The sequence below is a fragment of the Vanessa cardui genome, chromosome 9 (assembly GCF_905220365.1).
Source record: "Vanessa cardui chromosome 9, ilVanCard2.1, whole genome shotgun sequence".
NCBI lineage: Eukaryota > Metazoa > Arthropoda > Insecta > Lepidoptera > Nymphalidae > Vanessa > Vanessa cardui.
In genome coordinates this window covers 6,039,104-6,062,483 of record NC_061131.1, presented here as the reverse complement: position 1 = coordinate 6,062,483, position 23,380 = coordinate 6,039,104, and the positions used below count along the sequence as shown (strand labels likewise).

General features: G+C 30.5%; 1 protein-coding gene across 2 annotated transcripts in view; it reads left to right on the top strand.

The window, feature by feature from the left end:
- LOC124532332 (poly(rC)-binding protein 3) overlaps window positions 1–23,380 on the top strand; it is a 203,276-nt gene that overhangs the window by 49,667 nt on the left and 130,229 nt on the right. For both annotated transcript variants that reach the window (XM_047107196.1, XM_047107195.1), the window contains exon 2: window positions 21,497–21,526. The gene's annotated coding sequence lies outside the window, so the exon portion shown is untranslated. The remainder of the gene's footprint in view (window positions 1–21,496; window positions 21,527–23,380) is intronic.

The following is a 23,380-nucleotide window of genomic DNA, read 5'->3' as shown; positions in this document are numbered from 1 at the left end:
TTCAATACATCTGTGTGTTATTTTTTAATCAAAATAAATAAGTAAAATTAATTACTGCTTAAAAACATTAAAAAACACGCTTTTTCAATGTAATATATGTTACCCAGTAAACAACCTAATGAACCTGTTTTGTGAGCTACCTCATAACACAATCCTTATATCGATACTATTAATAGTTGTATTATTATATTATTGTATTATTAATCTTGAAGAATAGCAGAAGTTGGTATCCTGTATTTTTTAAATGGTTACACTTTATGTACAAATGACGCAAAAATAATGAATCTAAAGAAGCACTCTAAAATGTTTTACTTTAATTAATCTTATCATGGATCATTTTGAACTCTCGAAATATGTAAGTTTCACTTAAATACTTCATTCCAAAGTAAAAATTTTACATATTCAATTTTATATTGAATAACCAGCTACCAGCTTATTTTGTGTCGTAGAGGCTATCATAATTTTCTTTGAATAAATCTTTATTATAAACTATTTTACTTATATGTAACACCAGATATTACAGCTAAACAATAATTCTTAGTATTATTGTGTTTTGAATTGAAGGGCGAGAGAGCGAGTGTAACTAGAGACCTAACATCTCACCCTCGTTAATAGCGCATTGACTACTTAAGAAATGGTTAATATTACTTATAGCGCCAATACCTTTGGGGACAACATGATGAAGTGACGTGACCCAATCCTATAGGTAAAAACTGAGGTAAATAAAATAAAGTAAAGTAACAGCCTGTGAATACCCCACTGCTGGTATAAGGCCTCCTCTTCCATTAAGCAGAGGGCTTGGAACATATTCTACCACGCTGTTCCAATGCGGGTTGGTGGAATGCACATGTGGAAGAATTTCGATGAAATTAGACACATGCAGGTTTACTCACGATGTTTTCCTTCACCACCGAGCACGAGATGAATTATAATTACAAATTAAGCACAAATATATAGTGGTGCTTGCCTGGTTTTGCCCGCAATAATCGGTTAAGATGCACGCGTTCACTGGGCCATCTCAGCTAAAAACGTGGGTATTACCTTCAAATTTCCCCTATTAAATAAAACACAATGCGGTTGATAAAATGCTACGTGGTTCGTTTTACACTTTTCTTAAAAGCATTATATCAGATTTCGACTCAATATCCCCTCGAATCCAACTTCAAACAAACTGAAGAGGTTTTGAATTTCATTACCTCAGTATACTTTGTTATTGGATTTCACGAAACTGACTACAAAGATTGAACGAACGCTCCTTTGTTTTTTTCTCAAAAATATATTTCAATTAAACATTTAAAAAATAAAATGCCTTTTGCTAGAACCAGTCTTCACCAGAACTTCATATTATATCTCAGACGAGTTTGCATACGACTTCATTATGACTGTTTGATTATGAAACTTTGTCAAAAGGGTTATTGTCGAACTCATTTTTATAGGAATTCGTCACTGGGCCATTTTTTGACTCAAAATGAAATGTAGAAACACGTATACTATTCCAAAATGTATTAAATTAAAACCGAAATATAAATAAATCAGTTGCAACTAACATACATAAAAAATTCAGAAATATAATTTTAATGTTATTTTTAAATAATTGATATTTGACATATTTCTATTTAAATTTCGTATTTTTAACTATTTTTTTATAGATACTTTATGATCTTTTCATCCATCCAAAAATCCATCTTGAAAAATCTCATTTCATCCTAAGAGTCATATTCCATCTTTAATTTAAATTACATTATGTTACCCATTGACGGTTCGGTTATTACTTTGTACTTACTGATACACAATAGACATTATAATCATTTAATTGATAAAATAAGATGAAATAATTCAGTAAAATAAAATAACCAAATAAAGATAAAGAATAATAAATTGGATGGATGGATTTCATTTTCTTAACATAAGATAGACAGCATAAAAAAAACAACAAAGATTATTTAAGAAAAAACATTTTTAAACAATTCTATTAGGAATGTAATATGGTCTACTATAACTTACAACTACTATAAAATACAATTCTCGTATGAAAAAGCCAGCTTTTACGCAACATTACATTAATATAGTTCATAATACAGACGCGTTATTATAATTAATGTTGAGACTCTAATGGAACCATTACGTTTGCTCATTTTAGAGGTTTCTTTCGAAATAACGGAAGAACAACGGCATTGTTAGCTCGGTCTAAACCAACACCTTTTATGTGAATTACTTATTACCAATATTACACTGGTGAAATAGAAAAGCAAAGACTTAATGTCTTTGATATATAACGTACGAATATTGATTTCTTATAGAATGTAACGTGAAATTAGTTATAAACTAAAAACACAACGATGACATACAACGTTGGCAGGTTTTAAAATATTCTTATACAATCTGAGCAAAAATAAATTAACAAACTTATCACAAACCTATCCTCTCTTTCGAGTCGAGATGACCCAGTGGTAAGAACGCGTGCATCTTAACCGATGATTGCGGGTTCAAACCCCGGCAGGCACCGTTGATTCATGTGCTTAATTTGTCTTTATAATTCATCTCGTGCTCAGCAGTGAAGGAAAACATCGTGAGGAAACCTGCATGTGACAAATTTCATAGAAATTCTGCCACATGTGTATTCCACCAACCCGTATTGGAACAGCGTGGTGGAATATGTTCCAAACCTTCTCCTCAAAAGGAGAGGAGGCCTATAGCCCAGCAGTGGGTATTTACAGGCTGTTGTTGTATCCTCTCTTTCAAGTATATTCTTTAAAACAAACATTAAAAAAATACAGACGTATTGATAACCTCCGCCTTTTTTAAGTCGGTTGAAAACTCATTATTTATATGAATTGATTGAGTTTTATTTAAATAAATTCTCAGTTGTAGAAGATACCTACCTATATACCTATTTGTATTCTCCTCAACTTAGATCGTGCCTATGTCATTGTCATTGACTGTATGAGAATAGAATGCTCCATTTATAATGTAATGTAGTGTTATTATTATATGATCAACAACATTTTGAGATGTCTTGATAAGGAACCCACGGTACGTGATTACAAATATTTTAACTTAATAATAATAAAATCTTATCGATTCCTCAAATTCTAAATCAGTATACATGGTGTTTTAATCTGACTTTAATTTGATACTAAAAGTTTTGCCAATCTTGTTTTGTAGTTCAAAATAAAACTCTCAGGAATTTCTTTCAGATTTAAAAACTATTCCTTTTTTAATAAGCTTCGGAACTAGTAACACACTTAATCCTTAGGGATTTACGCTGTTCTGCAACATGCGTATAAAATTAGAACCTAGGATCCCGCCTCCGCTTTGCACGGGTGTAATTTATTGATAAAGAAAATCATATGACACTTTTAAACTCAATACTACACCAAAATCGCATTTTCAACTTGACTGTATGTGTATTTCAAAAATGGAATCTCTGAGGTAAATGGTAAAAATCCACCACGTGTCCCTTTTATCCTAATTCCTGTTTAATATGTTAACGACGCTAAGGTATACTTTCATATACATTGATGACCCAGATCAACCTTTATCATTTGTTTACGACATGATTAAATTAAAAGGGCTCGTGGTATTTTCCTTCTCAGAGGATTAAATATCCATTTATTTATAACCAGTAGTCGCCCGTGACTCGCACGTGTTTTAGGGTGTTGGTTGTCATGGGCAAGGCAAAAAAGTAGCCTATGTTCTTTCTTGTAGTTCAAGTTTCCTTCATAACAATTCTCATCAAAATCGGTTTAGCGGTTCGGTCGTGAAAGAGCGACATACAGACAGATAGACAGAGTTACTTTCACATTTATAATATTAATATTAATATTCAGAAAACTAAATTATTATTAATAAAATTATTTTACGAAGAGTCAATGTATATAGCGCTTAGATTGTATATAAAATATTTCACATATTATTTTATAGTCGTGATTATGACATGTCAGCGTAAGGATGCTCGGGGGATTATTAATTTTTAGTGACGATCCTGCGGTGAATTCATCCAAGTTTTATTGGAAAGCTGAATAGCCTTTCAAATGGTGATACAAAAGAGATTCTGAACAAGTAGGCAGAATTCATCTGCGTCAAACATCAAAGAATTTTCAGATGTATGAAATAACGAACTTCCCTTTTTATTTCATACGTAAAGAAATATATACTTTTATTTATCAATTTTAAAGGATGCTCAATTCGAAATTAATCGCTTTTAATAAATAAATGTAATTGCTTTTAATAAAAACGATTTTATTTTGTTCAAAATTTTTATTTACAGGTTATTTTATAAAAGTTCGACAACAACATAGTCTCAACAAGCCACTGAGACTTCAAACAATAATAATCTTAGTCAAGAGTTTATGTTTATTGAAATGTTAAGAATTTGCTTTACGAAATTTCGTCTCCTATTTTAATATATAGCACGTAAAATTCAAATATTATTAAACGGCATTAAACATGTTTGGAAGGTTGAAAAATTCGTCACCTCATTTTTACTTCAACTACAAAGCTTTTCTATGAACTTTTCAAAGAGTATATATGTGTGTTGCCTATGTATATATGTGTATTGCCAATATACACAAACAGAGTGGACAAATGTTGTATCAGCTATGGTTAACTTTGTACGCTATTTTAATTAAAAAATATATTATCAATCAAACGATTGCATGTTCTGTAGATGGAACAGTCTTTTAAATATTAGTATGTTTTATGTAGTTTATTAACAAATAATTCAAAATGAACACTAAAGTTAATAAAACAACGGAAGTTCTACGGACATTGGTTTCGATCTCTTGAGACATTCGTACTCGCACTGTGTTTAAACTTGTGGTTAAATTATTATTTATAAGTTTTGTTTGCTATATCACAGTAAACATATATAAGAATACGTCATTTTATTCTTAATATAATTGACAATGTAGTATTACAATATTAAGCGTTTATTGACAACTTTTTGATGAATTAAAAAAATATTTATACAATATCGACAATTTTTATCATATTATTGAAAAATATTTATCATGTAATATTCTACGAACGTAAGTATTACAAACAACTTGTCTTTAATAAAATGCCTTATAAAGCTAATGCAGACGCATAAAAGGAGTATCAATCTGAAAAGGTTTTAATAATATTATTTAATAAGATCATTTGAATTTGTAACAGTGTATTTGATTAAAGTTTATATTTTTTTCATTGAGTTCTTGGAACGAGTTTCAAATTTACGCAGGTACATGTATGAGTGAGTTCGGTAATAGAATATTAAACTAGACGCTAGGAAGCATGAAACTGTTCCTACGTCGTGAATTGGATCATATTATTGAATAAGTGCACCACGACATACTACGTCGGCTTCAGACAAAGATATAACGCATAACTAGAAACGATAGCTACTGTTATATTATCATTGAAACTTTCGATAGATAATAACACTATATTACGTATTCGCATGAGCTGAGATTGCCCTGTGGTTAGAACGCGTGCATCTTAACCGACGATTGCGAGTTCAAACCCAGCCAAGCACCACTATATATGTATATGTGCTTAATTTGTGTTTATAATTCATCTCGTGCTCGGCGGTGAAGGAAAACATCGTGAGGAAACCTGTATGTATCTAATTTCATCGAAATTCTGCCACATGTGCCATCAACCCGCATTGGAACGGCGTGGTGGAATATGTTCCAAACCCTCTCCTTAGTGGAAGAGGAGGTCTTATCCCAGCAGTCGGAAATTTACAGGTTGTTACTTTACTTTTTGTTAAGTATGCGCAAAAATGCTTCTTCAATAAAATATTCTTATCGTGTTAACTTTATTATAGTTGAGTATTTTTAGGCTTCAAAATATTTTGATTCATAAATTTCAAATACTTAATTTATAATTTACGAATAACTATTTTATTATATTTCTGCAACATTATTATAACCTGTTAACGAAATTAATTGCAAAATAATATACTATATAAAAACAACATAATTTGTATTTATGCGCAATAGTGTTGAACGAACATAGATTAAAACAAATGACAATAGACAGTAGAGTCAAAATTATTTATATTATGAAACTGGCTAAGATTATATACGAGTATACACATTGGTTAAAGTAAGTCACACTAAATAATCCGTTTATATGAATGTATTTATATAGCAAATATAAACAAATAAATAATAATATTTGTATATTACTAATATTCCTGCTAATTTGCCACCTGTATGATTAAAATAAATCTATTCGAAATAGATATTATTTACATACCAATGTACATACAAAGGTACAAACCTGAATTTAGATTTTCAAACGCTACCAAACTTCTATAATTAATTTCATTTCATTTGTAATTTTGAATAACAAAAAATTTTGGTTTTTTAATCGTGGCGTCAATAAATATCTCTTAAAGTAAGCAATGTTTTGCTACATCATACAGATAATAAATATATCGCCTAAGCTTTATAAAAATCATTAATATTTCACATCTAGATGGTATTAATATCACGCTTAGTAAATGTGTTCTCAGGAGAGCCTAAGCTTGAACTGTTTCAGTGAGTCTTACGAGAGATAAATTAATTATTTAGTAATATAACATATTATAAATGAGAAAGTAATTCTGTCTACTATCTATTAACGCCTTAACTGGGCCGTTTTTAATAAAATTGGTTGGACATATTTTGAGTCCTGGGAAGGACATTGGCTTTGACTCGATAATTCACCCCTCGAGCACGCAAACCTTCACCCCATGTGGGGTTAGTAGAAGTAAAATTTTATAAATGTTATAAGGGTAAAACCGCAGGTACAGCTAGTATTACACGATGTAACAAATTACATATTTGGTGTAGCAATATTGACGCTTATTGATATTAGAGCATCGTGTAACCTTCAAACAATTTGACCGATGACGTATGCTTGTTTTATGGGACGATTCAGCCATGCTATAATCTGATAGGTAAATGGTAATTTTGTTGTTACAACAGTGACTGTTTGTGTCTTGTTGTACGGATTTCACAGTGCGAAACGGCCGTGCCCAGTTTCATTGTAAGCTGCTATTTAAAAAGTTAACAGATTTATGATATAGGAAAATAAAGTTGTGAGAGAAAACTATTTATTGTAATATTTGTCCCGTTAAATTACTTTCAAATATATATTTTTTAATAATTACAAAAATAAACAAATTTTTCAAGGTAGATTTAATTTTGATTATTTAATATCTTTTCACTGAAACTTTGATTATTTTCTGCGTATCTATTCCAGTGGTATATCGTCTGTGTTCAAGTAACTTTGTTAGGAGCCAGGATGGTTTGTAGGACATAAGGGTTTCATGATTTGATGCAGCATTCTCGACATCTCTCTGAAATTTAAATGCTTACGAAACAGTGTGAACCAAAATATTTATTTCACTTGAAATCATTTATTTTTAGTATTTGGCTATTCTTAGAAAGTTAGTAACTTGGCGTTGTCGTTTCAAAATAATCTCTTTACCTGAATTGAAAAATACAATGGAATATTTGTACTTACAAACAATTACAAAGCTGGTTGAAATATAAAATATAAATTGATAAGTTTCAACCACACCATTATTGAATAAAAACATTAAAACTAATAACATAAAATATTTGTTCTGTTAAATATGGTCTGATAATTATTTATATAGGTATTACCCGCCCAGACTCTGCACGCGTGCTGTTCTGATACTAAATTTACTACAGAATTTGTCTATCTATTAAAAAAAAACCGCATCAAAATCCGTTGCGTAATTTTCTAAACATACATATATAGGAACATAACGTGGTAAGCGACTTTGATTTATACTGTGATTGGATGCGATGTATGATATGATCATTATTAGGTACATTCTCTATTTGTAGGTTATATTATATAAATAAAATGTATTAAAGACTAAAGGTTATTGGCATGTTAGAATCGTTAAATAAATTTCTTAGATTTCTCTAATTAATCAACCATTGAATTGATTAGCTTAACATAAGAAACAAAGCTAATAAAAAATGTTTCTGCAACGAGGTCTAATTAAAACATGAGCAAACGTTAACAGCGTTCTTATAGAATTCCAAATACTTTTTAATCATTTTTTGCAATTAAATCGAAACATTAAAAAAAGTTGAGCTCAGATGAATTAGTGGCTAGAAGATGTGAATATTAACCAAAGTTTGCGGGTTCGAAACCGAAGGAAATTCAAGCCCATAGTATTGGATACACTAACCCAACCAACCAAGCTTGGAGTATAAACACCAAACTTTCCTCTCATAGAGTATAAAGACTCTGGTTTTCCATATATCAGACTTTAATTTTATTAGAACACGCGAAATTCGCAAAACTTCAAATAAGTGTAGTTTTTTCTTTCTCAAATTTAATCTATAAAGCTATACTTTAATTAACTATGTAATATTATATACTGATATGTACATAATATTAATTATTAAAACTAACATGCATATTATTTCTACGATCATGCTCTCACTAATAAACCTCAATATCCCATTTCAACATTAATTACAAGCCCTTTACGAGAGCACTTGGCTTGATAAATCCTGATGTAGATATTTCATATGTTTTGATTTAATGATTTATTATAACATGACTTAGATTGTGGTTTGCTTTGATTTCATTGGCTATTTAAATAAATAATTATAGAGGTGATTTAAGTAAAAAACCGAAACTGTTTACGTAACGTAAACGTAACAGCCTGTAAAATTCCCACTGCTGGGCTAATGGCCTCCTCTCCCATTAAGGAATAGGGCTTGGAACATATTCCACCACGCTGTTCGAATGCGGGTTGGTGAGATGCACATGTGGTAGAATTTTATAGAAATAAGACACATGCAGGTTTCCTCACGTTGTTTTCCTTCACCGCCGAGCACGAGATGAATTATAATCACAAATTAAGCATATATGTATATTGGTGCTTGCCTGGGTTTGAACCCGAAATCATCGGTTAAGATGCACGTGTTTTAAGTACTGGGGCATCTCAGCTCGAAACTGTTTATTAAAAATAAATACTCGTAGATTTGTACTTGAAATGCGGGCAAGAATTATTACCTGTTTATAGTATTAAATAGTTATAATAATAATCACAATAAACGACTGGGTCCAGATTAGATCTTCTGACACATTTCTAGGTGATACAATATTACTACATGATTAACATTGAGTTAGCAAAACTTGAATAAGTATTTGTCTGTTAGTTGAGAGATAATATTTACGTCACTACAAAAAAAAAATCATGTCTGTCATGGAACGCTCGGTAAGTTTGTAACATCGAAATTGATGATAATTTACATTTAAAAAAATTGGAATAAAAAGCATAAAGGCAAACATTTATAATATAAATATATCTTTTTAATTATTATAACAATATATCAAGTATACCTTTATAATAATAATTAATTTATACATAGTATTATAAATAGTAGACAGGGGTTGGGAGAGAGGATATGATGGCAAAAGAGAATGTCTTTTTACCAGCACGTACGAATCTACCCCTAAGGCCCGCTAAAACATATTTCACATCAAGACGTAGAAAAAATATTAGCGAATATATGACTCTCTTCATTGAGTTATCTCTTGTGCACTGAATATCATAGTATAGATTAAGTTAAACTGTTTAATTATTCGCTTTATGGTCGTCCCCAGTCTCGAATGCGCTTCTCCCAAAGACTCGAAAATGCTTTCAAACGGAGTCTGAAATTATGATATTATAAGAGATAATAACGTTATGGCGTATATATTTCATGTACTTACAAAATGTTGAAAATATAACTTTGAAATCATTAAAAGATTTTACATTTCTGTAATAATATATTATATATTTTTAAGTTTATCTGTAATACAACAAACTGCTTTTTACTTTTGTTTTTTATAAATCAATCGAAAATGAATTAATTGTGATCGGTTAATCTGTTTCTTTTTTTAAGCTAATATTCAAATGTTTGTAAGCCCAAACGAAAAAAAGTGCCCAACGCGTCTAAAGAATTTTACACTTCAATAATTTAGGTTAAGTGAAAAATGTTTTGAAATGCGTGTTAACACTAATGAGCTATTTTTACAACACACGTCAATTACTGCAATAATAAGTTGGTTCTTTTTGGTTTCATATAATTAACTAGTAGTTTAGGGTGTTGGTTGTCATGTGTTAGCCAAAAAAGTAACCCATATCCTTTCATGGAGTTCAAGTTTCCTTCATACTAAGTTTCATCAAATTCGGTTGAGCGTTTTGGTCGTGAAAGAGCCTATTTCTACTTATTATAATGTATATTTATTATAATTATTGTTTATGATTTATTTGTTAAAAAAATCTGGACTGACCGGACCCAGCTGGGTATAATTTCAACAATCTAATCAATAAAACACAAACAATTCATATATTTCTACTTATTATAATGATTAACAGAATTCTTTCACATTTACAATATTAATATAGATTTACTTTAATATTAAATATAAATCGTTTTTGTTATAAGCGTTAGGAACGAGAGAAGCTTCGAAATAATTATATAAAGCTTTTTCCTATTATAATTGTAATTAATGTTTACGTAATAAAGTGTAATTTCAGTATAACGTCGAGTGTACATAGTGATTATGCTAATTAGTTATGTCGTTTCCATTTTCTAACGAATGTTAATTTTGTATTATCTTTGATTAAAACATAGAAAATAGAGATAGAAGAGCTTTTATTTGATAACTTAAGCATTTCATTGTATATTTTACATTTATAAATATACCCATATAGCGAGGTTTTGCGTTCAAATTGATCTGATCATCTGATCTGATCAATATAAATTTATTGGGTTTCTCTATCGAAAAAATATTAGTACTTAACAACTCGGAGTCTGGAAGTTGGAAGTGTGTTCTAACCGTGTCACGGATAACACGAACAGCCCTTGCTAGCAACTGAACTCATTCCGATCAGATTTGATATCCTATTGGATTGTGGGAGTGAAAGAATAGAGAGTGCAGCTGTGTTTGTGCACACACACTATGATATATCCTGCGTAATTGGCTGGTCTCCTGTCAGATTGGCTGCTTCATCCGTCAGGACTACATCGTATATAAAGAAAAAGAAATGTTACTTTTGTGTGTCTATGATCATTAAAATCGTTTCTTAAACGATTGTGTCTGGCATATTAATTTGTTTATTAAAACTTCTTGAAATTTTGCTATAGAAAAGTTCTTCGATTTCAAATCCAATTTCCCCGTCAAAGAAAATTATTTGACAGGATTGTTGTTTTAAAATACAAATTACGCCTTAAAATGTGCTACGTAGCATTTTATGTAGAAGAGATAAATAAGAGTTGGATTTAACCTTATCAAATATTTTTTATTAATATATACGCTAATTTACAATACTCTTTAAGATTCAATTTTTTTCATAATTACATTTAATAGAAATAAGCAAACAAAGTAATGTAATTATTTGCTTATTGCTTTGAAAAACATCTGTCACAATTCTTTTGTTGACATCAACATAATCTATCATATTAAAACAACAAATAAATCTTCGGCATTTTCAATAGATTCTTCATAACAACTTTTGATATATTTTTACCTAATTAATGCGCGATGCAACGTCACCTGTTAAATCAATCAGGACGAGATTTTTATGGACTAGCCCATGACACTATTCTCTGCAAAAAGGGGAGAGAAAAATCAAGAGGTATTATAATGAATGCATGAATAAGACGTATTATTAAAAAAAGAAATATGAACGTCAGTAAATGCGTTAGGTCAATATGACCCCGGGGTAGCTGGATCAATTACGCGGTCTGCGTGTGTTTCAGGCCAAATATATTTTTTTATGCACTGAGGATTTAAAACATAATTAATTATTATAGTGGATTTAAGCTTGAAATTTAATAAAACAATTATAAATTAGATATAAGTAATATGTATTTTAAAAATAATAATACAATACGTGAAAATGATTAACTAATTATAACATTTTTATTAAAAGTGACAGCTTCAGGCTGCATAAGTGATCACTTATGCCAGTGAGGCTTGTTATGCATAATGTATTAATAGAGAACTTTGGTATTGTATTGATTGATAAGGATAGATGGCGGTATAATCTTGAACACACACAAATTACACCGAACAGTATTTTTTGTTACTAAATAAATATTCAATACATGCCAGCATGAAAGCTGTCTTACCTTCTTACGGGTGAAATAAAAAAAAGGTTGAATTTTACACAGAAACTATTGTTGTAGCCTAATTTACTCCTTATTACATCAGCAGTGAAAGTCCTTTCCAAATCAGGCCAGCCGTTCCAGAGATTAGGTCATATGTACCGTGTATACACTCATATACATTTAGTAAAAAGCAGTTATGTTAATATTACAAACAGACAATCCAATTTTATAATATGTATTGTTTATGATTTATTTGTTAAAAAATCTTACAACCTGACAAGACCTAGCTGGGTTCAATTTCAACAATCTAATCAATAAAACACAAACAATTCATATATTTTTATTATTATAATGTATTATACTTATTAAAAATGGTTACCTAGCTTATTAGACTAGCTCGAAATAATGCTTTGATTCTAAACTCGGTGCCCTAACAAATGCTACCAAGCGAGGGTAATCTAACTTATTTATACCCATTTGAGGTTGCATCAGTGAACGATATTAGGGATTGCTGTTGCCGTGTGGTTATGTTTGTAACATGACTATTTTATACACGTATGTCTGACTTGACCTGTGCGGTAACAACAAAACCGCATTGAAATATTTTGAATGCACCAAAAAAACTTTAATTATTTATCTGTAGATATTTGTTTCCAAACACACGCACACTAGTAAAGCGTTCAGAATCAAAATCAAAATATACTTAATTCAATTAGGCTTTTACAGGCACTTTTGAATCGTCATTTAACAATTAAGTGAAATTTCTATCGGTTCGGAAAGTCGACTCTACCGAGAAGAACCGACAAGAAAATCAGTAGTTACTCTTTTTCAACATTTAAAAACACAGTCATATCAGTTTATTACAATTATTTATTTATGTGTGTAATTATTTACCACGCACACTAAGATAATGAGTTGATTCGTTTGTTTGTTGCATTGTATATTAGGATCCTCTATCAATGTATAAATAATGTAAGCAAGAGATGTATGCTTAAAAATAAATCTATGTCTTATATTTTTGTACGGTATAGTCGGTTTGCGCCAGCGTTTAGTTTATGAGCACTAAGCCGAGCGCCGACATATGTCGCTGAGCGTATGCTATTAATTTTAAATGAACCGACCTGCATGCGGATACGGTAACGCAGGGAGCATTCCAATGTATCGCACTATTTTCGCCTACGTGCTAAGAAAACTAAACACTTTTACAGCTTGAACGTAATAAACAACCACTAAACTGAAAATTTGTGATATTAACAAAATATACATTTTAGTTCAGCGAGTATAACTAGGTAGCCGAGATGGCCCAGTGGTTAGAACGCGTGCATCTTAACCAATAATTGCGGGTTCAAACCCAGGCAAACACCACTGAATATTCATGTCCTTAATTTGTGTTTATAATTCATTTCGTGCTCGGCGGTAAAGAAAAACATCGTGAGGAAACGCTGCATGTGTCTAAGTTCATAGAAATTTTGCTATGTGTATTCCACCAACCAATATGTTCCAAACCTTCTCCTCAAAGGGAGAGAAAGCCTCAACCCAGCAGTGGGATTTTTACAGGCTGTTGTTGTTGTTGGAGTATAACTAGAATTACATAAATGACTATAATGATATATATTTATGTTTAATGTCTTTGTAGATCTTGATTAATGATGTAATAAAGATAGAAGGAATGCTTTATAATACTTCTTACAGAGGGTATTGCCTGTGATTAAAGGTGTTTGATTGCATCGCGTGGCTCATTTGTTTGTGAGTCTTCTTGAAATAAATAAAATAGATTATAACGCTTAGTGCGATCTTTGACTCATGGTATATTATGTAAATTATAGAAACAGACTCGAATCGTGTGTCTATTTAAAATACACAGGGTTATTGGTAACTCGACGTATATTCGTTAGGAGGTGATAGGGTTGACTATTTGCAATAATTGTAACCCCCATATGTATAATCCAAAAGTGACCCATTTTTGAGTTATCATGTTTATATGATAACTCAAAAATGGGTCGCAAATAGTTACCAATAACCCTGTATATTTTTTAATTTCACTACTCACTAAATGATAATGTAGAGTTTTTCTTGTATCAGCTGTGATTATATATTTCTTAAAAAATATATAGCAAAATTTTGAAATACAATTTATTAATATGTTTTCGTGTTATTTTTTTTTATAAGTATGTCTTTGTTGTGTACAGTCTAATGAAGGAAATGTCAAACCTGACAAAAACCGAACAATACCGCAAGCAAAAGCTGCTAACTATAAAGTTTTCGATGTTATACAATTTTTTTAATTGGCTTGTTAAGTTTCACTGAAACAAGGCTACAGGCTGAGAGAGACTTATAAAAGATATTTACTTTGTAATATTTCTATTATATTCGTCGCTATTCAATATCAACGAGATTTATAGAAACCTTAATACAAAACAACTCAAATAACGCCAGATGCAAGCTCGCATGAAATATTCGAAAATGTTGCCATTACAAAATAATACAATTAAATTGAAACAGTCTCAAAGGTCACAGAAGGCAGTGTTAGTAATTGTACTCCCTAGTTTCACATCCTTATACGATAGGATTTGGCCAAACACACTTGGCTCGGTAATAAATAAGTTACCGTTTTATGTATCGAAAATTGTTCCCTTTATTCACGCACTAGAGCTCTACGCTCGCAGATTTTATGTCGACTTCCTCAAATGCTAATAGAGGGTGTTTTCTTTGAAATCTGTCGAGAGGAAAGTAAAATGATTTTTATTTTATTTTTGCAATAATACGCGACGAATTTGGTTTTGTTTGACCGCTGTTGTATTTCTTTTATGAGCATTTTTTCAAAATGAAGTATATTTGAGAATTTTTGGTAGGCACAGCTATTTGTAATAAAATTATAGTACTACATTTTTTATTTGACATAACGTTTCAATGATGTAATAAAAACGCTTACAAACCTTTTGTTAGAAGTACAAAAACGTAGCAAATTAATAGACATATAGGGTATTACATATAGAGTATTACAATTAGGACATTGTTAAAAAAAAAAAACAAAAAACAAAACAAGCTCGTTACAAGCTTACAATATCGACTGTCAGCCATATTTGTTCCATCACGCAGCTCCTGTTCTCAATCAAACCTACTAATTACGTATTAATTATTTCTAGATACAGATCTTTATTTTTGTAATCAATATTCGCTTCTAAATGTATATGAATAAACTACGTTGGTTATGTAATATTATATACATGAATACTAGTGGTAAACACAACAATAAGGATTTCAACGCTAACAAATGTCAAAGGCTTATATTAACACTGCACATAGAACGTACGTTGAACATGTATGTAGTTATACCTTATGCACCGGATCCCTTTATTTGTCAATCAAATTATATGTGAGAGCAGCATCGGTTTACGCCTAATCCCGTGTAATATTGTGATAGAAACCGCCATCTAAGTTAATTTGCTTGTTTCTCAAACGGATCAGAACATCTGATGATGACTAGATATAATTTGTATGTTAATTAGTCTCACACTTAGTGGAAAATGTTTACTACTATTGATAATAATGCATAGAATTCTGTCAAAAAGAATAAATACCCCATGATGTGGACAAGATAGCGTTTGAAACAATTAACTGTTTAATGTACTATTTGAAAATAAATAAATGATTAAAAGTACATATTTTTATATTTTATTAAAAAAAATCGAAGTTAATTTAAAAATATTTAAAAAGCACTTTTTGAAATAGTTATTGCTTCAAACACAATAAAAATTTTACCTCTCAAATATTAGCTAAATAAAACTTTTTACCGGCATGGCTTACGTTGTTTTATAAGTCTTAAAAACAGTTTAGAAATCTTTTTCGTAGGTATCCAGGGATTTGTTATTAAATCTACCCAAATGAAACTGATTAATGAGTTTTCCTAATAACTTTTCCGCCATTATGGCTTAATCTGGCAAGGTAATGGTATAATAACTCTGGTTTTCTACGCGTTATTATTTATGAAATAAAATCTGTATTTCAATTGGATTATTAAATAAAAGATTGAAATTGTTTGCGAAAAGGAATAAAAGAACAAAATTAAGTATATATACTACTATAAGTAAATGTTTTATTATATGTATAGTGTATGCATATATTACGAAAGTTTAGAAACGCTTCTATTTCCTATTATATTATACATTTACATGTATATAATAAGCTTAAATAGCTCATACAAACTGTTAAATCAGCTTATGGCAGCAATGAACTGCAGCTCAAACTTGTAAGTTAGGGTAACTTACTTCATAACTTGGATGTTAGGTCTTCAAAGCCGAGGACGCATTTTCATCCAGTCGTCACACGCTTGACTTGTTTTACTTTCTTACTTACGTATAGGATTTCTTACTTACATAGGGTTGAAAACAAATGATAGTTAGGATATCGGTAGCGATACTATACATGATTTTAAAAATATATGATATAAGTTGAGTGTGTTGTTGTCTAAATTCTAATATCTCTTAAATGTTTGTAAATCAGCGCCCTTACAAACTATCTGTCGCAATAATAAGAATCGTTTGAATCACAATTTACATTGCAATGAAAAACGTTGTTTGCAAAGAAAATATAAATAGCGCACTCAGTTGTAAATAAATTGATTTTATTGTATCTCATTTTTGCTTGTTAGCTACGTTTCATTGCCCGACAAAATAGGGATTTGTTTCGTAGTAATTTATTGGTCATTCATTTACAATTGAATAAACACTCGGCGGAAAAATCAGACACTACTTCCAATTCCACCTTTCTGTATTTTCAGATCCGTTAAATTATGGAATTGTTATTCATGCACTTTATAATTTCAACAACACCCCTTGAGTCTGTAATATTTTTTTTATTACTGAATTGCATGATTGCATATTGATTCATTCAATTTTTTTATTGTTTAAACGTTGATGTAACGTAATTCTATTTTACGTTTTATCAAACCATCTGTCTGTCATCATCTAATTTAAAACTATTTAACGTAAATGTACGCAACTTTCAATACATATATGTAAGTACTGTTTTCTAGTTAAAATACGATTTAATCAAAAAAAAAAAAATAAAGCGGTAAAAGGTATATTTTCAGTTGAAAACAAGTTTAATCATTCATAGCTCAAAGTAAAATATAAATAAATATGTTTTACATAATTTACACGGAGCTTTGTGTTTCTATATACATATATGTGATATTTTTAATTAGTTAGATTTGTTTGTTGTTTTAATTATCACAGAATATTTGCCAGGTGAAATCGCTTGACCTCAAAATTGTTAGAGATATTGTTTGTTTCTCTCGAGAGGGCATGCCGAGAACAAAGCTTTTTTGTAAACAACCTGCGATGGGAACAGGTAATGAATATGCCAGAACAAAAAGTCGAATGCGGGGCCTCATTAACCATTCAGCTGTTGTAGTTGCCTTAAAAATCAGTTACAAAAGTCGAATGAATAACTATGTAATGCAATTTCCACGCTAACTATGAATTTAAGTTGCATTTACACGGTCCAATTCATATAAGCCAATTTTGCGAAGCTGTGTTTGAAGAGTGTTTGTTTAAGCGAAAAAAAATCCTTTTTTTTTTCATTCCAACACATGTACATTCTGAACGAGAGTGCTGTCCTCCCGTCCCCTGTCTCAGAGACTAGAAATGTCTGCACGTTCTAATAATAACAACTGACGACAGGTCTGTTATTCGTTGGTCGCCCATTTGTAACGATTACAGCGATCTATGAATCGTCTCACACTATCAGAGTTCTGAGCTGGTCCAACAATATGTAGAAACAGTGATCCAAACAATATATCAGAGGATCAGAATGTTTACGTCATATTCAAAAGAATTAGTCCTTACATAAAACGAACATTTAGAAAAGCCTGTATGGTACCACTATTTTAAGAATGAACAAAGTTCCTACAATGACTTATGTACTGCAAGCTGGTAATTTTGTACGTCACACTTTCATCTGTATCTTGTAATTCAAAAAGTAAAGTAGCAATTAAAGTAAGGCCTTTCCGTTTGAAGATAAGTTTTGAACTTATTCCATCACTCTGCTCCAATTTGACAGACTCATCCAACATATTATGCAGGTTTCCCTTACTAAACTACCGAATACGAGAAATATTATACTCGTGTAAAGATATGACAATTCAGTAGTGCTTACTAGGTTTTTTCGACTAAGATTCATATGATAAAACCTAAGCACTGGACCTACTCGGTAAAAGAGTGAACTGTGAACATGAGAACGATGCATATGTTAATACATATGCTTAAACCATCCTCTATAAACCTCGGTGGTCGAGTTGTGCGTACACTGGATTCCATGGGTACGCCACTCCGAGGTCCCAAGGTTCGATTCTCCGCGGGTTCAATTCTTGGCCGAATCGATGTAGACTTAGTACCTTGGGTCTTTTTGTTGTACCGTCGTTACTTCTGATTATCCAAAACACAAGTGATTTAGCTTCTTAAATTAGGATCAGAGTAACGTAAATTATGTTGTCCAATATTTATTTTCTTATTTAATTGTATAACATGGAACATCAATATTTTTTATAATATCAGCTTTTAAAAGTCATATATATTACTAAGGAAACATATTACATATGTATTACGTAACATCAATTATAAATAAAAATTGTATTGACTTAGCTTAATATAAGCTATATGCATATTGAGTTTAATAAGCATGAGCTACTAAGATAAGATAAGCTACTAAGATAACGTAAAAAGTCAAACAACCAAAGTCACAGTATACGATGGTGATGCTAACAACTACTAAACATTTGATATTACAAGAGCAAAAATGTTCTCCATAAGTTATCAGCTATAATGCAATTTAAATAACAACGCTAATTGAATTACAGACTTCAGTAGACTTGGAAACTTTTATTCAGTCGCTAAGAGATAATCACTGCTTTGTAAAATTGTCCCTTTAAAGCTGAAAAAATCGGATGGCAGCTAATTAGGCGTTTATTTTTTAAATATTCACCATTGTTTGGATAATTGTCTCTTGAAGCGCGATTAATTGGTATTAATTAAGATTCAAACGGTATTATTGTCCCGATGGAGCATGACACGACTGTGAGATGCGGACTTCTTTGTAATATATTAATTTTGTGTAAAAATCAAAGTAATTTGGTCTATCAAAGCAGTTTTTTATTACAAATACGCTTTATAGGGCTTTGTGTAATCACGTCTGAGTAGGTATGGTAGGTGTGTGTGTAAGGTACAGGCAACACAATATCTTAGTTAGATTGGTGGCGCATTGACGATGTAAAGAACCGTCATTTCTACAGCGGGATTATCTATGGGCGACGGTGACCACTATTATATGGTCTATTAGCTCGTTCTATATCATAAAAAATACATATACATCCTACAGTCCATATACTAGGTGACCTAGGTGAATATGAAATTCTTAGTTCGAATCAGGATCCGAATCAGTTCTCGGGCTACAGTTATTTGATTTTAGTGTAACTGAATTTTCAGTGACAGTTGGACTTAATGAAAAGTTAATGGTATTACGCTCCTGTGATGTGGAGCGTAAAGTTGAAGGTCCCATGTCTGATTTGTCTCCTCCGTGTCGGATTACTGACCCACCCAATTAAGAGTAAGAGAATAGAGAACGTCAACGTGTATGTTTTTCTTTTTAATGTATGTTGCCTGCATTATTTAGGTAATTTCTGAGATGTCCACATTACATTAAAAGTAAAGTAACAGCCTGTAGATTTCCCACTGCTGGGACAAGGCCTCCTCTTCCATTAAGGAGAGGGTTTGGAACATATTCCACCACGCTGTTCCAATGCGTGCTTGCCTGGGTTTGAACCCGAAATCATTGGTTAAGATGCGGCGTTCTAACCACTGGGCCATCTCAGCTCCACATTAATTTTATAATTTTATAGGCAATCTTAGTAATATACAAATCTGTTGTTTATTACAAATAGTTTATTGGGAATAGTTAGAGTTCCATTTTTAAATTGTTAAACAAAATATTTAATCAATAAGATAATAATACATCTATTTTAATTCATTTCTTTTATTTATATTGTAGCATTTATACAAAAAAATATATATATTTTAAAACGAGTTCGCTCGACTTTTAAAGTTCGTTTGAGTAAGAATTCAAACGAATTTCACTGTAGGCCTGAATAAAGAAAATCCCTTCTGTATTTTTAAATACATAATTATGTTAACGATACGCAAACATTGTGTAATTTTTAAATAAATTATCATTTTGATATAAATTTAGAAAATATTTCGTTTTGATTTCATATAATATAATAACGGGATCACAAGGTCCTCCAAGAGCTTTTCATGTGTTTATTCTTGTGTTTATAATTCTCTCGTGCTCGGCGACGGTCCAATGAATTAATAATACATAGATTTTAACTTCGCAACACGAATAAATGTAAGCAAACATCATTGAGTTTTTAATTCCATCTCGTTGTCGATGGAGGAATAACATCGGGAGAAAATCTAAGAATCGTATAATTGTCGATTAGCAGTGGATTAATGTCTTAATTGAGGTTCCTATCCTTCTACTTAATGTCAAAGATAATGACTACCAGCGTGATTTTATGGATTTATTATTGAATCATTATGTATCTATATAATCAAAATCAAAATAAACTTTATTCAAGTAGGCTTTTACAAGCACTTTTGAACCGTCATTTTACAATTAAGTGAAGCTACCACCGGTTCGGAAAGTAGATTCTATCGAGAAGAACCGGCAAAAACTCAGTAGTTACTCTTTTTTAACATTTAAAAAATACAAAGTCATGTTAATTAAATACAATTATTTAAATTAATATTGTGGGGTAAATGGACAAATTTGAAAACTTATGGCAAATATTGATGGCAAGTGGTCATTACCGCCTATATAAATGTATTCTGTGAGAAATATTATTCATTCCTTACACAACACAAATACCCTATCAAACTAGGGAGCTAAGATGCTTAGTCATTGTTTAAATTGGAACACAACAGATACAAAGAAGGGCTAGCACAAAGTTTTACTACCAAGTAGTAGTTATATAAAATATTTTTCACCCATGATAATCTTCATAAAATTTTCATATAAGACTTTGATTATGAGAAGATAATAAAAAAACAAATAACAATAAACTAGTAAAATAAAAGGCTGATGTAAGACATATGCCTATCTGCCTCGTAAAAGCACCGGGTTAGTGCGAGAGGGTCGCAAACGTACATCGAGCCTTATGCAAATGTAACGATAACACGCCTTTAGGGTCAATAAACTGTTACCTACTCACTTTTACGACATGATAAATATTTTTCCGATATTATATGACTTACTCACACTAGTTTATATCGTAAGTTAAGAAAGATATTCACTGTTACTTTTTTTTGTTATAGATTGGAACCAGAACCAGCCAAATTCTTAAGGTACGTGCTACACATACGTTTTATAACAAAAACTTATTTTCCTTACTTTTCATAAATTAAAAAAGAAAACATATAAAAACTTATTTTTTAAACATTAAAAAGTAAAGAATGAAAACTATACATTCTATTTCCTGACATAACTTACGTGTATAATTTCATTTGAACCCTACCCTTCATTCGAGTGTGTTTAAAGGTGTGACAAACAAACAACCTTTCTCATTTATGTAATTAGTGACATTCGGATAAAATAGACCGAGAACATTTACTTACATAAAAATATTAATTGTTTATGATTATTCCATTTATACGTGTTTTGGTTATTAAGACCTGGCCTAGTACTGCACTCGTAAAATATTGATTACCGATATCCGGTCATATGATATTTTCATGGTCGTTTCATTGATTTTAATCTTTTAAATGGTATCATTTTGACATCACTTTCCGACATTTCACAATCATGTTCTTTAATAAATTTAAAGTTACTACTTATCAGAATAACTTAACTGGCATGGTGAATAACATAATCAAAACACATAAGTATAGGTTATTTCATATATAAGAAGTAAGATACATATGTATACGTATCTTGCATAAATAAATGCATGTTTGTCTGGGTTTAAAATATTGGTGATATTTAATGAAAGAAGGATTCAGATTTTTTATTTGTATGTATATAATTTTGTAGTGTATAAATTAGAATGTAATACGTGAAATTAAATGCTAGCTAAGTTCCTATCTGAATCGAAACATTATTATACAATAAAATAAAAAATATATCTCAATTAAATACTAAGTGTAGCTTTTTTTTAATTTTTTTCGTTTTAATTATACAATTCGCGCAGGAATTTTTCTTCATTGTAAGATTTAATTAAGTCATTCATAATCTCTGCTTCAATAAAAAGAGACTGCTAAATCAAGGTGGGTCAAGCGTTGACAGAATTTTTAATATAATATACTTTTATTAAATAACAAAGTTGTTTTTAATTTTTTAAAATCACACACAGTTTTGTATTTCGAAGGTACACACAAGCAAGCTGCGCTGATTAAACAATAACATTAATTTCAACATTTCACGAAATAATACAAATATGCTTTTTAACTGAATTTCACATATTACAACGAAAAATATTATTTCAAATTATATTATAATCATTTTAATTATGTATGAAGTTTTGATAACTATTATTTAAAAGTATTCTAAATTTAATTTATTTCAAATTTTTTTCAACTTAAAAAGACGGGAACTTTTTTTAATGTTTCCATTCTATTTATATACGATTTATTAATAGATGAAAATCTCGAGTGAGGTATCATCGCTAAGCTGAAAGTACTTAAATTTGAAGTATGAACAGAGTAGTCTCATTTTATAAAGACATTTCGCTTAAGCGTTATATGTATAGAAGGTTGGTCACATTAGAATTAGGGTGTAACAAATGCTATAAACCGACTTTTTATGATTAAGAAAAATGATCAAATAAATATGTATAAAGAAATCCTGTTTTTATTTAATATACGTAGTATAAGCACTTGTAGGGTGTCGAACATTAAGTGTTAAGAATTTTAAAATAAGTAATAATTCAATTTTAATTATATTTTCACTCATAGTTAAAGTTAAATAATAATAATTTTATTTTTTGTTTGTATGTCGCAGTATGTTGTGTTTGTTATTGCAATTGTTAACATTTCTTTTAATTTTATTTTTGTTTTCATCATCACTAGGATAAGATAATTGTTACTAACAAAAATGGACATACAATCTGAAATAAATGATTTATTATTATTTACATTAAAGAAAACAATCATTTCCTTCCATTCAAATTTTATTTTCAGTAGAATAGATTATCCCTGATTAGA